Here is a 12308-nt window from a genome sequence, read left to right on the forward strand (position 1 = left end):
TGTGCTTTTGGAGTTTCATGGACCAGTCCTGTACTTACTGTTCCTCTGTAGAGGGACAAGCAGAGGCAAACAGAGTGTTTCATCTCAGGTGACTGCAAAAGAAAGCAGCAGTTAAAATGACAACTTTTTCCAGTGTTAACATTTGATTTCTTTTGTGGTGTCGCTTTAGTCACAGGCACTGATGGACCTCTGCTTTGCTGTGGAGGACGTCTTCATGGTGGTCACGTGTGTCATTTGTGCTGAGTGGTGCTCCGAAGGCTCTGTGGAAGTGTTGAGCGGTATTCCAATGTCTTTAATAATTGTACTTTTATAACATATATATGGTTGGATGGTTGAATTATCACTTGGATGGGCTGTCTCAGATTCACAGGTGTGATTTTAAAAAAGCTCGTCTGAGCTGAAGTTTGCCTTTAAAACACACCAGTAGGTTGTCATGGGGCTGGAAAGCGACGCTCTCTCCAGGATCAAAAGAAATAAAAAGAAAAAATAATGAAAAAACGTTTTTAATGACTACAACAAGAAGAGGATGAATTCTAATAATAATAGCAATAATAATATAATAGTTACTTTTCATCAATGAAGAAGAAAAGCTGGCACTTAGTTTTTACCTCGATTTCACAGCACTAAAAACTTGTGTCAAGAATCTCAGTATAATCACTGATGAGGATTTAAATTTCAGTGGACACATCAAAGCTGTGATAAAATCATAGTTTTAGCATTTTAAACATTAGAAACTTGCCCAAGCAAAGACTGTAGGATGGACTCCTGTAGTGCACTCACAGTGAGACCAGTAGATGCTTAAAAATGCTGCTGCTGGAATACCAACAAACACCAAGAAGAGACAACACTGTTCTCCTGTTCTCACAGTGTCTGCAGGAACGAGTCATTTGTGCCCAGAGTTCAAACAAAATGTGGTGGAACAGCTTTCGGCCACGATGCCGCCCACCGCAGGAATCAGCTCCCCTTGAAAGTAAGATCTGTCCCTGTGGCCATTTTTACAACCAAGACTACTCTCCTCTCCACTGCTTTTATTGAATTAATCCATCCTCACACACACACAGACACACTCGTACACGCTGAGTCGGGGGGGTGATAAATAAGAGCAGCGTCTACAACAGACAAATAATAAAGCTTTTAATTTTTCATATATTTGCTGATTGATTTAGCAAAGTAGTTGTTTTCTTGCAGACTAGTTCTTGAGCACTAGAGGGAGGCATTTGACTGTGAATGACTGTGAATGTTAAACATTTGTTAATGAACTAACAACCTTGTTCTCTCCTCAGGAGTCTTTTATGGAGGTTAACATGAAGCCACAGATACAGAGAGGCTACAAATGGTTTTGAATTTAGTTTTAATCCACTGAAATTCAAACAAGTCATATACAACTAAAAATCCAGCTGTGGAAAGTAGTTTTTTATTTTTTTTTTTCTACTTTATGCATGTACTTCACTACATTTATTTTCTAACTTAAGTTACTTTACACAGTCAGATTAATGATACAAGATATAATCAACAAATATATTCTGATTTTTTAAACATGTTTAGATAAAACTTTAACAATAACTAGGAGTTAAGTTCGTTACCCATTGGTAAAGAAGGCGTTTAAAATGAGCCACCTTTACCAGCTGCAGTACATAAGTGATGAACACATGAATGCATCAATAATTATAATCCAATGACATAATATGAATGAATGGCCTTGACTGCACAGCTTTTACCTGAGTAATTTTACTCCATGGTATTGATACTTTTACTTGAGTAAAGGGTAAAAATGTCTCCTTCCCCCCTCTGTTATTACTATTAATTCCCTCTGTGACCACACGTTGGCTTTAACCACAGCCTCACCTGCAGCTCATTTCCCTGCCTTCACCATGCTTCCTATCTGCATTTGACTACATCTAAATCCAACAACAGCTCACAAATGCTCTCTCTCTCTCACACACACACACACACACACACACACACACACACACAATTCACCCAGATGCGTCCAGCTTTCAGAACAGGATGAGCACAGAGAAAACCAACTTTAGCCTGATTTTTCCATAAACTGGACATTCATTGCCTGGCGCACCAAACTCCACAGCTGTCCAGAGCGAGGTCATCCTTTTGAATTAACTGTGTCACCTTGAAGCACACACACACACACACACACACACACACACACACAAACACACACAGTGGCATCTGGCATGAAGCCTAGCCTTCCTCAGTATTGTGTGACTATGCTGATGAGAGGCTGGACGGCGTCACAGCAGGCCGAAGGGCACCGCTGCACCACGATTTGGGTCGGGGCTGTGCTAATTTTGTGACCAGTCTTCCCCTCCCTCCTCTTTACCCATCGTCATCTATCACCTCTTCCCACCCACCCCTCTTGTACAACTCATTCAGTCCGCTCTACGCTCCAATCTCAACCTCTCTACCCCAACACCAACCCTTTCGTCCTCTCTATACACTGCTCCCCTCCTTCATTTGAATCCCACAGTGAAGCCTCTTTGTCCAATGGCTGCCGCTGCATTGTGCTGCAAAGGGAAGCAAAGTAAAAGGACGAGCAAATGAGTTTCCTTCACTCAATTGTGGAGTTCAGACACTTCACACACACACACACACACACACACACTCTCTGATGGACTTACCTGCATGCACTCACAGCTAAACACGCACGCAAAGATACATACACTCATTCTCTCTGTCTCTTTAGACATTTTCCAAACATCTTTCTGTTGAGTGTCCCTGACCTCTGACTTGGAAACAAAGGCCTCTTTATCAAAGGGAAATGCCAAGACATACAGTAGAGTGTGTACATATCGTCCTGTTCGTCATGTCCTCCATCAATCTCTGTGCTTCACATTTTCATACGATGCACCATGTTCCTGTTAACTCTTAAACATTTTGTAAAATCGTATCTATTTACATGTGCATTCATTGATTTTTTTGTTGGGTTTTGGAGCAGGATTAACATTCATTCAGAGTCAATACTCCGTGTTACTCCTGAGGGGAAATATGTGGATCTTTAGCTGCTGAATGCTCCAATGCTGTAAAGTCTATGTGAGCATTTTGCTGAAAACAGCTGCAGCTGGAAACAAGACGAGGAAGGTGAGAAGGATACAATATCATGAAAGTTGCGACAGAGAAACTAAAATTATGAGCTTAAATGCTCTAAAAGAATCTAAACAGCTGAGGGAAACTGCTGAGTTGGGTGATATTTCTCATATTTCTACCTTAATTATTGAGCTTTAGAGGTGGTAGTTGGTGGATTTTACCTTTGAACTGAGCGAGGCTAGCTGTTTCCCCCTGTTTCAAGCTTTTATGCTAAGCTAATCTATATGAGATAGATCTTCCCATCTAACTCAAATAAGTGTATATCCAAAAATGTCAGACTATTCCTTTAAGTAGCAGAGACTATTCAATGCTGTCTGGAGTTGAGGTGGAAATATGAACTTGCCTGGTGAGTTCACACCCAGCTCCTGTTATCTTCTCTCTGTTAAGGTGGTCTGACTCATGTGCAAAGGTCAACAGAGCGAGTAGCATTTAAGGTCACATTCGTGTCTTTGTTTGGGCGAAGTCGTCCACATTTTCCTGCAGTCTCACATTTAAAAGGGACATTCCACCCCAAAGCAAGCTGAAGTAAAAATTTTGCATCTGAAATATCTTTTTACTGGAGTTTGGAGCATTTGAGGTCATAACAGCTCTGACTTAAGCAACGAAAAACTCAGATAAACAAAGATTAAAGGTCAGGTCAGTGTCATGGTTTTTCCTCTCTGAAATATACAGATTTTCATTTTTTTAAGCACTGTCCTTCATCTCTTATACCACACCATCAAGCACCACCAGCATAGTTAAGGAGGCTGGGGCATACATATATAAATTATCTATTTGTGAGTGTGATTTAAAAGTGTAAGACAGGTTTGGGCCACTTCTGCAGTGCTCTTGAGCAACACAGAAAACCTCTCCCTCGTCACTTTGGCCGTTGACCCGTGACTCTAACCTCTCTGTGGAATGTATGGCTGTAAAAAGCCTGTAAAGTTGTTTTTACTTACTATCTCTCTTGACCCTCCTTCACCTGCTTCAAGTCTTCTCTCCTCCTCTTTCCAGCCCCTCCCCCACCTTCAGCGCCTGAACTGTGGCCACTGTGTAAAAGAGCCCAAACGCAGCAGATGTGTGACGGCCGACACTGTTCACAGCTGTCAGCTCCTATATCAGCTCCTGTTTGGTCTCTAACCCCACACACCGACCTACAGCATATAAGCTCCAAACAACCATCACCGACAGTTGTGCTGCAAACTTCAAGGGTGAAATCCAACCTGCCAGTGAGGAGAGAAGAAAAGAGGCTCCAAAACCGACACGCTCTGTTGTTCCTGCTTAAATAAATGTATTAAAGTATAATAAGTGATCTGAGTTCATCAGTTTTTGTGATATATGTTGTGTTGGCTGAGTTGTAATTTCCAAGGTTCCAACTCTGTATTTGAATCTTGGGGGTAGAAAAAAGTACCCAAGTGATGCGCTTAAGAACAATTTTGAGGCACTTGTACTTTAATTGAGTATTTCCATTTTCTTCTACTTTTACTTCATTGCAGTTCAGGTGGAAATGTACTTTTTATTACATTGCATTTATTTGATATATATAGTTACTACTCACACTGTAGACTGATAATACAAGATATAATCAACAAACATATTTTATATACACTGTTGCCCATAAAGTTGGAATAAAATGTTTTTTACCTCTGCTCATGAAATGATTGTGACAATGTGATTTATTCTTGATAAACAAAGTGTATATCTTCTCAACTTTATTGATCATTGGTGACTGTTTCATTCCTCTGCGCAGGAACACTTTCAGTAAGTCGGCCTGGTCAGTGAGGAGCACTAGTGAGTGGAACTCAGTACCTGAGGAGGTTAAACTGCTTACAACATACAAGGTCTTCACAAAAAAATTGAAAATGTGGCTTATCAACACCTACAGCTGCCAACACTAAAAGACAAGCCTGTTGTGATGTTTTGATGTTGTGATCAAATGTTATGTTGTGATATGTTGTGATGTCTTATTTTCTCTTGATTGTATAGTAAGTGTTTGAATATGTATCTTGTATTAGATTGTATAGATATTGTGTGCTCTGTGCTTTCTTAACAGTTTGTTATGTAGATGTTATTTGTTACATTAGTGCCCTATCAAGTGTCTAACCATGTTTTTCTCTTGTAGATGTATTTTACTGCTTTTTTACATCATGGCCAGGGGACTACAGATGAAAACTAGCCTTCTGGCTAATTCTGGCTTTTTTAACCACGTGTAATCATGTGTTTTATGAAATTATTGTCCTTGTCCTTTCAAATAAACTAAACTGAACTGAAACTCTTCCAAACATATCACAGTGAAACTTAAACCACAATTAACCTTTGCAAACTGTGTGTTCAGGCTTTAACAAAATTGGGGGTATTGAACAATTATTCCAACTTTATGGGCAACAGTGTATAAGCATAAGTAAGACATTCACAAGCTACCCGGCAGTATATATAGTAAAAGAAAGGCTCCATCTTTACCAGCTAGAACATTAAAGTAACAGAGGTGAGGGCCAGAGGGGTGTAAGTATCGTTTGACCAACTGAAGAGGAGAGCGTAAACAAAAAATGATCATAATTAATCCTGACTTTGTTTTCCAAATTCAGTCTTTAATACAAAAACATCATAAACATATGGATGACAAAATACACTTAATCTTTTTTATTTGGAAGAAAAGCCACATATACATCTTTTATACATTTTATTTTCATTTCCTTTCTTTCCTTTCCTAGATAGATAGAAAAAAAAAGAAGGAAAAACAGTTTTTAAAAAACAGTTATCCATTGTTATGATATAAAATCCTGGCCAGTTAACCTTCTAGAAATAGTTTAAAGATAGTTTCCTTGTGTATTTTTGTGCCTGCTTGTTGTATGTTTTGTCTCTTGCCTCCTCCATTGTTGGTGCATCTTTAATCTCTATGTTACTGTTAAGCTTTACCAGTAACGCACCATTAGCCGCTTTAACCTTGTTTAACTGACCGTTATCACTCAGCATTGACTCCTTTATTATTATTATTATTGGATCCTTAATTATTTTATTCTCCTCATTATCAATTGGCTCTCCTGCATTTTGAATTAAGCTTAGTAACACTTCCTCGGCAGTAAAAAGCGTTCCTCTTCCCGCTGACCTAACTGACTTATGCGTGGTGCCATTTTGACTCAAATGTTGTCCATTTGGCCCCAAGTAGTTCTGTGCGCTCAATGTTGGGTCATTTGTTTTTTTTGATAACCCTGAATTGGTTTAGTATTCACAGTGACAGCAGAAACATTTTTATTTTCATCCAAAATGTCCCTTACGCCGTGGGACATTTTACATAACAAGTATTTCTACTTTATTAGCAAAACTTCAAGTGTGCTGTGATGTCAATATCTAATATTCACTTATGTAAAATTTTGAATGTTGACTTTTTTTTCACTTTTCCACTCCTCTGTGGTATTACTATATTTAATGGAGTAAAACATCTGAACGTACTTGCATGCCGAGGCACAAATGTGCTTTATTTGTGATACCATTAAAAACATTAGAAAACCTACTGAACCTGTTTCTCACATCTTCAGTTCTAACTCTCGAGAGAGAGTATATTTGCTTGTATGTTATTCTCTGTTTTCCCTTCCTTGTGTCAAAGACAAAACACGGGTTTTAACTTCTGTCTGAAGCTCTTCTTTTTTATTCTTCAACTAGCATCATCACTTTTCGCGGACACACTATGACAGCGACCTTGGAGTGTTGTTACTGGGAGCAGGTATATACGCTTTTGTCCGGGTGACACTAACTAGTTTGTTTCAAGCGCACTCCAGCCGAAACTCTACTTTATCTAACCTCATTGTTTCTCTCTGGCATCCATCCCCTACTCAGCATCTGGCTGCCATCCAAGGCCTTTCTCCCCATCTCTGGCAACTCCATCCCCAGCCTGTTGCCCCCTTCCCTCAGCTGAAAACCCGCTCATGTCTGACCTTTACCGTAGCCCAAACTCCAGCTTCAGCCCTGGTCCCAGTCCCAGCCCCGACCCCGACTCCAACCCCGGGTCCCAGCCTCTGGCCCTGAGCTTTTACCTTCTCCCCGACCCAGCTGCTGTCGCCTTCCCAGCCGTCCAGCCCAGCATGAGAAGCCTAGCAGCTGTTGATCAATGGGCAGCCGGGGCCAACGCCTGCCTGTCCCCTCCCCTGACCTCCTACCCTTACACACACAGACACACACACACATGCACACACACACACAGATGCACACACACACACTCCCGAGGGAGGCAACAGATGGGGGTCAGCCAGAGGAAAGGGGTGTGGTGGGCTACAAAGGGCTGGGTTAGGTGTGTGTTTGAGTCAGTGTCTGTGTGTTTCTGTGTGTGTGTGTGTGTGTGTGTGTAGCTTATTCCATGATTAGACAGATAGTTTCATGTTATTTGCATGTGTGTGATCTTGTGTGTGTTTGAGGGGCTGTGGCTGGACATTTGCTTGCCGCGTGTCTCCAGTATGGACAGGTGTTGGCGTCAGCAGTGTCCAGACTCGTTTCAGCAGCTGCTGCCACCCCTCTTCTCCCCCAGTTCTCTCCTCTCATCTCTCCCCCTCCTCCCCCCTGACAGATGTAGCCACACCACCACCACCTCTCAGCTTTTTATGGGCCCAGCCTGTTTTGACTTTAAATATTTGCCCAGGAGGCGCTTGTTCTGCTCAGGCGAGGGGGGGGTTGAAGAGGGGCGGAATAGGCTTGCAACCTGACACACACTCTGTACACACACTCTGTATGTATGTGAAACCCTATGAGCGCCAATAGTCACGTAGACACACCTGTATGGGCAGAGGTTGAGCACTGGTTTGTCCTGTTTTGTGTCACTGGGATAAAAGCAGCAACAGCTAACAGTGAGAAACAAAACAGCTCACCAAATAATCAGTGGCCCTGATGGTGAAGATCAGCTGGCAGCTGGGAAAAACACCAGGAGATGACAGCTGATAGCAAATGGATCTTAGGAGAACTGGGATTTTATGGCACCACTAAGAAATGTCACCTGTGGAAACCACAAATCTCTAATGTGAACATGTCGCAACTTCAAATGACCAACTTTTCGTTGTCGTGAAGTCCATTAGTTTCAATGTTTGCCGGTTTTATGGACTAAATCTTCACAGTTTTGGTTCACTCTTACTGCTGCTGAAGCAGTTGTTTTCAGCAAAAGAGCAATGAACTCTACTGCTAAGCAATAAATTGTAAGCGGACATAGTAAGTGACTGACTGGAGCATAGTGGAGCAGTTAGAAGCTACAGAGCCAGAAATTTCCCTCAGGAGCAGGTGAAGACCAAAACAGAGCTAAAAGGAGAATAAATAATGAACACTAATATTAAAATCCACTTACTAGATTTTTTTCTGGATGGCTCAATTGAAATCAACATTTTTGATTCTGTGTGTGTCTCTGTGTTTATTACTGCCCATGTATCTAAGTATGATTATCTATCATACTAAACCATATAAAGAGTGCAATGATAGGCTTACGATATATCACCTCATGTGCACAAAGTGAATTTATGATTGCCTCTGATTCTACACAGTAGTTATTGTTGTATTGTTAATGCACAGCAGAGGTGGAGCAAATAGCTAAACAAAAGAAACACCTGCAGTCAACATTTTTCTTATTTTGCACAAGAACATGCTAAACACCAATAGGCCAAAACTGTGCATCAACAAAACGTTAATCTCAAGGTGACACATGCGCTGTGAAGTGTCTGTTTTTCCAAAAATCTCCAAGGAGCGACTGAAGCTTCAGCTTGTGATCCATCACAGAGAGACAGAGAGAAAGAAATGCAAAGAGCGAGAAAGAAGTTAGAGAGGAATGTGGATTTAAAAAGAATGATATACAGTTGGGGTTTGGAGTTGAAAGATAATTAGAACAGCAGTGAAGGATTCTGCTGCTGATCCCAGAAAAAACACCTCCGCCAGCTGGGTTCAAAGTCCAGGAGGGAGAAAAGACAAGGAGGAGAGAAGACAGAGAGGGAAAGAGAGAGGGCCGCAGGAAGGGAGAGATTTGGGGATCTATAGCAGAAGAGTGGTGGAGCGCACCTTGTTGTGCCATCTGGGCTGACTCCCCCACCACAAACACACACACACACACACACACACACACACACACACACACACACACACATATCTCTCCTTCCCGCTCTTCTCCTCCTCCTCCTCCTCCCAGCCCATTAGGACGCAGGATTAAGGTGGTGGCAATTACAAGACGAAGCCGACAAGAGCGTACCTGGCAATACATTTAACTGTCCAGAGGAGGGAGACGGGAGGGTGAGAGAGGGGAGCAGAGGGAGAGGGGAGAGGTGGAGATAGAGAAGTAGATCGAGAGGGAGGCTGCAAAGGAGGAGTAACAAATGAGACGGGTGGAAAAGGGAGATAATTAGAAAAAAAGAGACAGCACACACTAATCAGGATTGTTGTGATAACAGCAAAAAGAAACTTTCTTCATTGCCAGCTCGGCCGACTCATCTTCAAAAATGGCAGAGTGAGCAAGTGAGTGCCAAACAGATGCTGGCGCAATTGCTGTTATGCCCCCCCCCTACTCTAACACCACCAACTGTACTCCTCACCTCCTCCATCCACCCAGCCAGTCAAAGGGAGGAAGGAGGGGGGGTGGTGGTGGCTACAGCTATGGATGGCGCCCATATGGCCGCAGCTGATGGGGGTGATTGTCGGTATTGTTCACTTTGTCAGCGATCCTGGGGATGCGGGAGAGAGCTAATGATAATGCAGAGTGCAGATGTGCTCTGGAGCAGCCCAGTCGTTAAGCAACAACAGCTTGCGTTTTGTGTGTGTGTGTGTGTGTGTCTGTGTGTGTGTATATGAGAGAGAGAATGTGTGTGCACGTGTGGGTTCATAGGTTTATATGTGTGTGTGTGAGAGAGACAGAAAGAGAGTTACAACCACAGCTGCTTGCCAGTCTGTCTGCCTTCTTGAGAAAAGACCCACAATATGCACACATGCAAACTCACAACCATACATGACACATGCGCGCACACACACACACACACACACACACACACACACACACACCCCTTACCCTAACCTTAACCTTAACCTAATTCAAACTTAAGTTCAACCCCTCAAAAGGTCCTTTGAAGTTGTGAGGATCAGGCAAAATGTCCTCACACCGATGGTGTAAATACAAAATTTCTTCTCATAATTATACAAAGACATGTGCACGCGCACACACACACACACACACACACACACACACACACACACACACACACACACACACATATACACATACACAGGCACAGACGTGCACACATGGACACACACACAGCTGCTGGTTTTTTTTAATGCTGATCTGCAGGTTTATTCATCCAAAGTGCCTCCTGTGCATGAGACACAGTAGCTCAAACTTGTATGGAATTTAGTTTTATATTAATGAACTTTCTTTCTGAAGTGGTTGAGCAGCAACAGTTCTTTCATTTGTAGATTTACACTGTGGTAATCTATCCAACCAAAGCAAGAAGATCCCTTATTCTAGAGAAGCAGTGTTCCCATTTACAGGATCGGTGCTGGCGCTGCTATTAAGCAGATCTGGTATCTGGGTTTGGGTGCGAGGAGAAAAAAAGGTTTGATCACTGCATCCCTACTGGAATTCGAATCTGCTAGTTTTCACCTCGTGCTCCGGTTTCCTCCTACAGCCTAACCACATGCAGGTTAGATGAATTGGAAACCATAGGTATGAGTGTGAGTGGTTGTGTGTCTGTGTGTGTCAGCCCTGCGATAGACTGGCGACCTGCTCAGGTTGTACCCACCTCTCACTCGATGTGTGCTGGGAAAGGCTCCAAGACCTGTGCAGTATAAATAAGTGCTGTAAGTAAGTGGAGTGAAAGCTTTCCACTTATCTGTAATACTGCAGGTTTCTTTCACAAGCCCATGTCCTGATTCAGTATAATTGGTTTGATGTGAGAGGAAAGAAAATGGGTCATCGAGATGATTCCTTGGGTTACCTCAGAGACTTTCCGTTCAAGGGAAAGCCCACATACAAGCCTCTGTTGTACTGCAGTTAGCAGTACAACAATTCAATATACTGGATAGTTATTTGTGTTGATCCTGATTTTACCGAACTGATATTTGTCAGATGGTCATGACCGTTGAGCAATAAACACTGTTTCTTATTCACTGTCCTTATGAAACTGTAAGAACATAATGTCATTAAGATATAACAAAATAATTAAAATTTGCAAAAACGTAAAAATGAAGTTAACCGATGTGTAGTTACAGCCTTACGCGATCTTATACAATGATCCCAATCTGCTCCACACAGTTAGATTTTAACCTGAAAAAGAAAATAGGGCTCTGGTGTTGGGTTTCAGTCAGTCAGTTCTCTGAGTTTAGGCATCAGGAGAGAAAAAGATTTATCCCTTGCCTCAAGACACAAAGTTATTGTCGCCAACTGTAACCTCTGAACCTCTTCTGTGAGAATTTCAGACTCACAGACTCAGATCACATTCAGTCATGTTTACTCATGTTGTGTGACGGATTAATATGCGTCAGCCCATAGTTACATAACCATGAGGCTTTTTGCCTAATGACCTCTTACAATGATCTTGTGACCCCTCGTCATGCAATGCACATGTCAATGAGCTGTGCACGGTTTTACCAAATAATGATTTTTCCTCTCAGTTTGCTTTGTTTGAATATTTCAGAGGCTTCTGGGAGGTCAAACTATCCAGTATTTTAATTAGTTTAGTCTCTAGTTTAGTCTTGTAGAAAATTGCGGCGCAACATGTCTGCTGTGGCATACCCGCAGCATAAAGGTGACCATTATAATCAACTGAAGCTGCTTCACTGACTACAGCAGCACACGCTCCAAAGGCTGAGTCTGTTTAGCAGGTGAAAAGCCCCATTCAGCCCCCCGATGTGACGAATCCGTGCGCTGAGCATTTTTTAGCAGTGCTTTGACTTGCAACGGTAATGCAAACATGGTGATGTTTAGTTGGTGTTATCTTTGCCACTTTTAGCATGTGTTTAGTTTGGTAATATTTGCTAATTAGCATTAAACAAAAGTACAGCTAAGGCTGATGAGCATGGAATTAGTTTTTCAAGTATTCAGTTAGAAACTAAAGTATTAGACACATTTTGACCTGATGAAGATGAAAAGTTATACACATATGTGGCCTATGTTCTATCTATGTTTGTGCAAACTGTTGTGCTAATCCATAGAGTAAATGTCAAGAAATTTCACTGGATAAAAGAACATTTTGACCTGCTGGTGGCGCTAGAGGGAA

Source organism: Pempheris klunzingeri, chromosome 12 (genome assembly GCF_042242105.1).
Source record: "Pempheris klunzingeri isolate RE-2024b chromosome 12, fPemKlu1.hap1, whole genome shotgun sequence".
NCBI lineage: Eukaryota > Metazoa > Chordata > Actinopteri > Acropomatiformes > Pempheridae > Pempheris > Pempheris klunzingeri.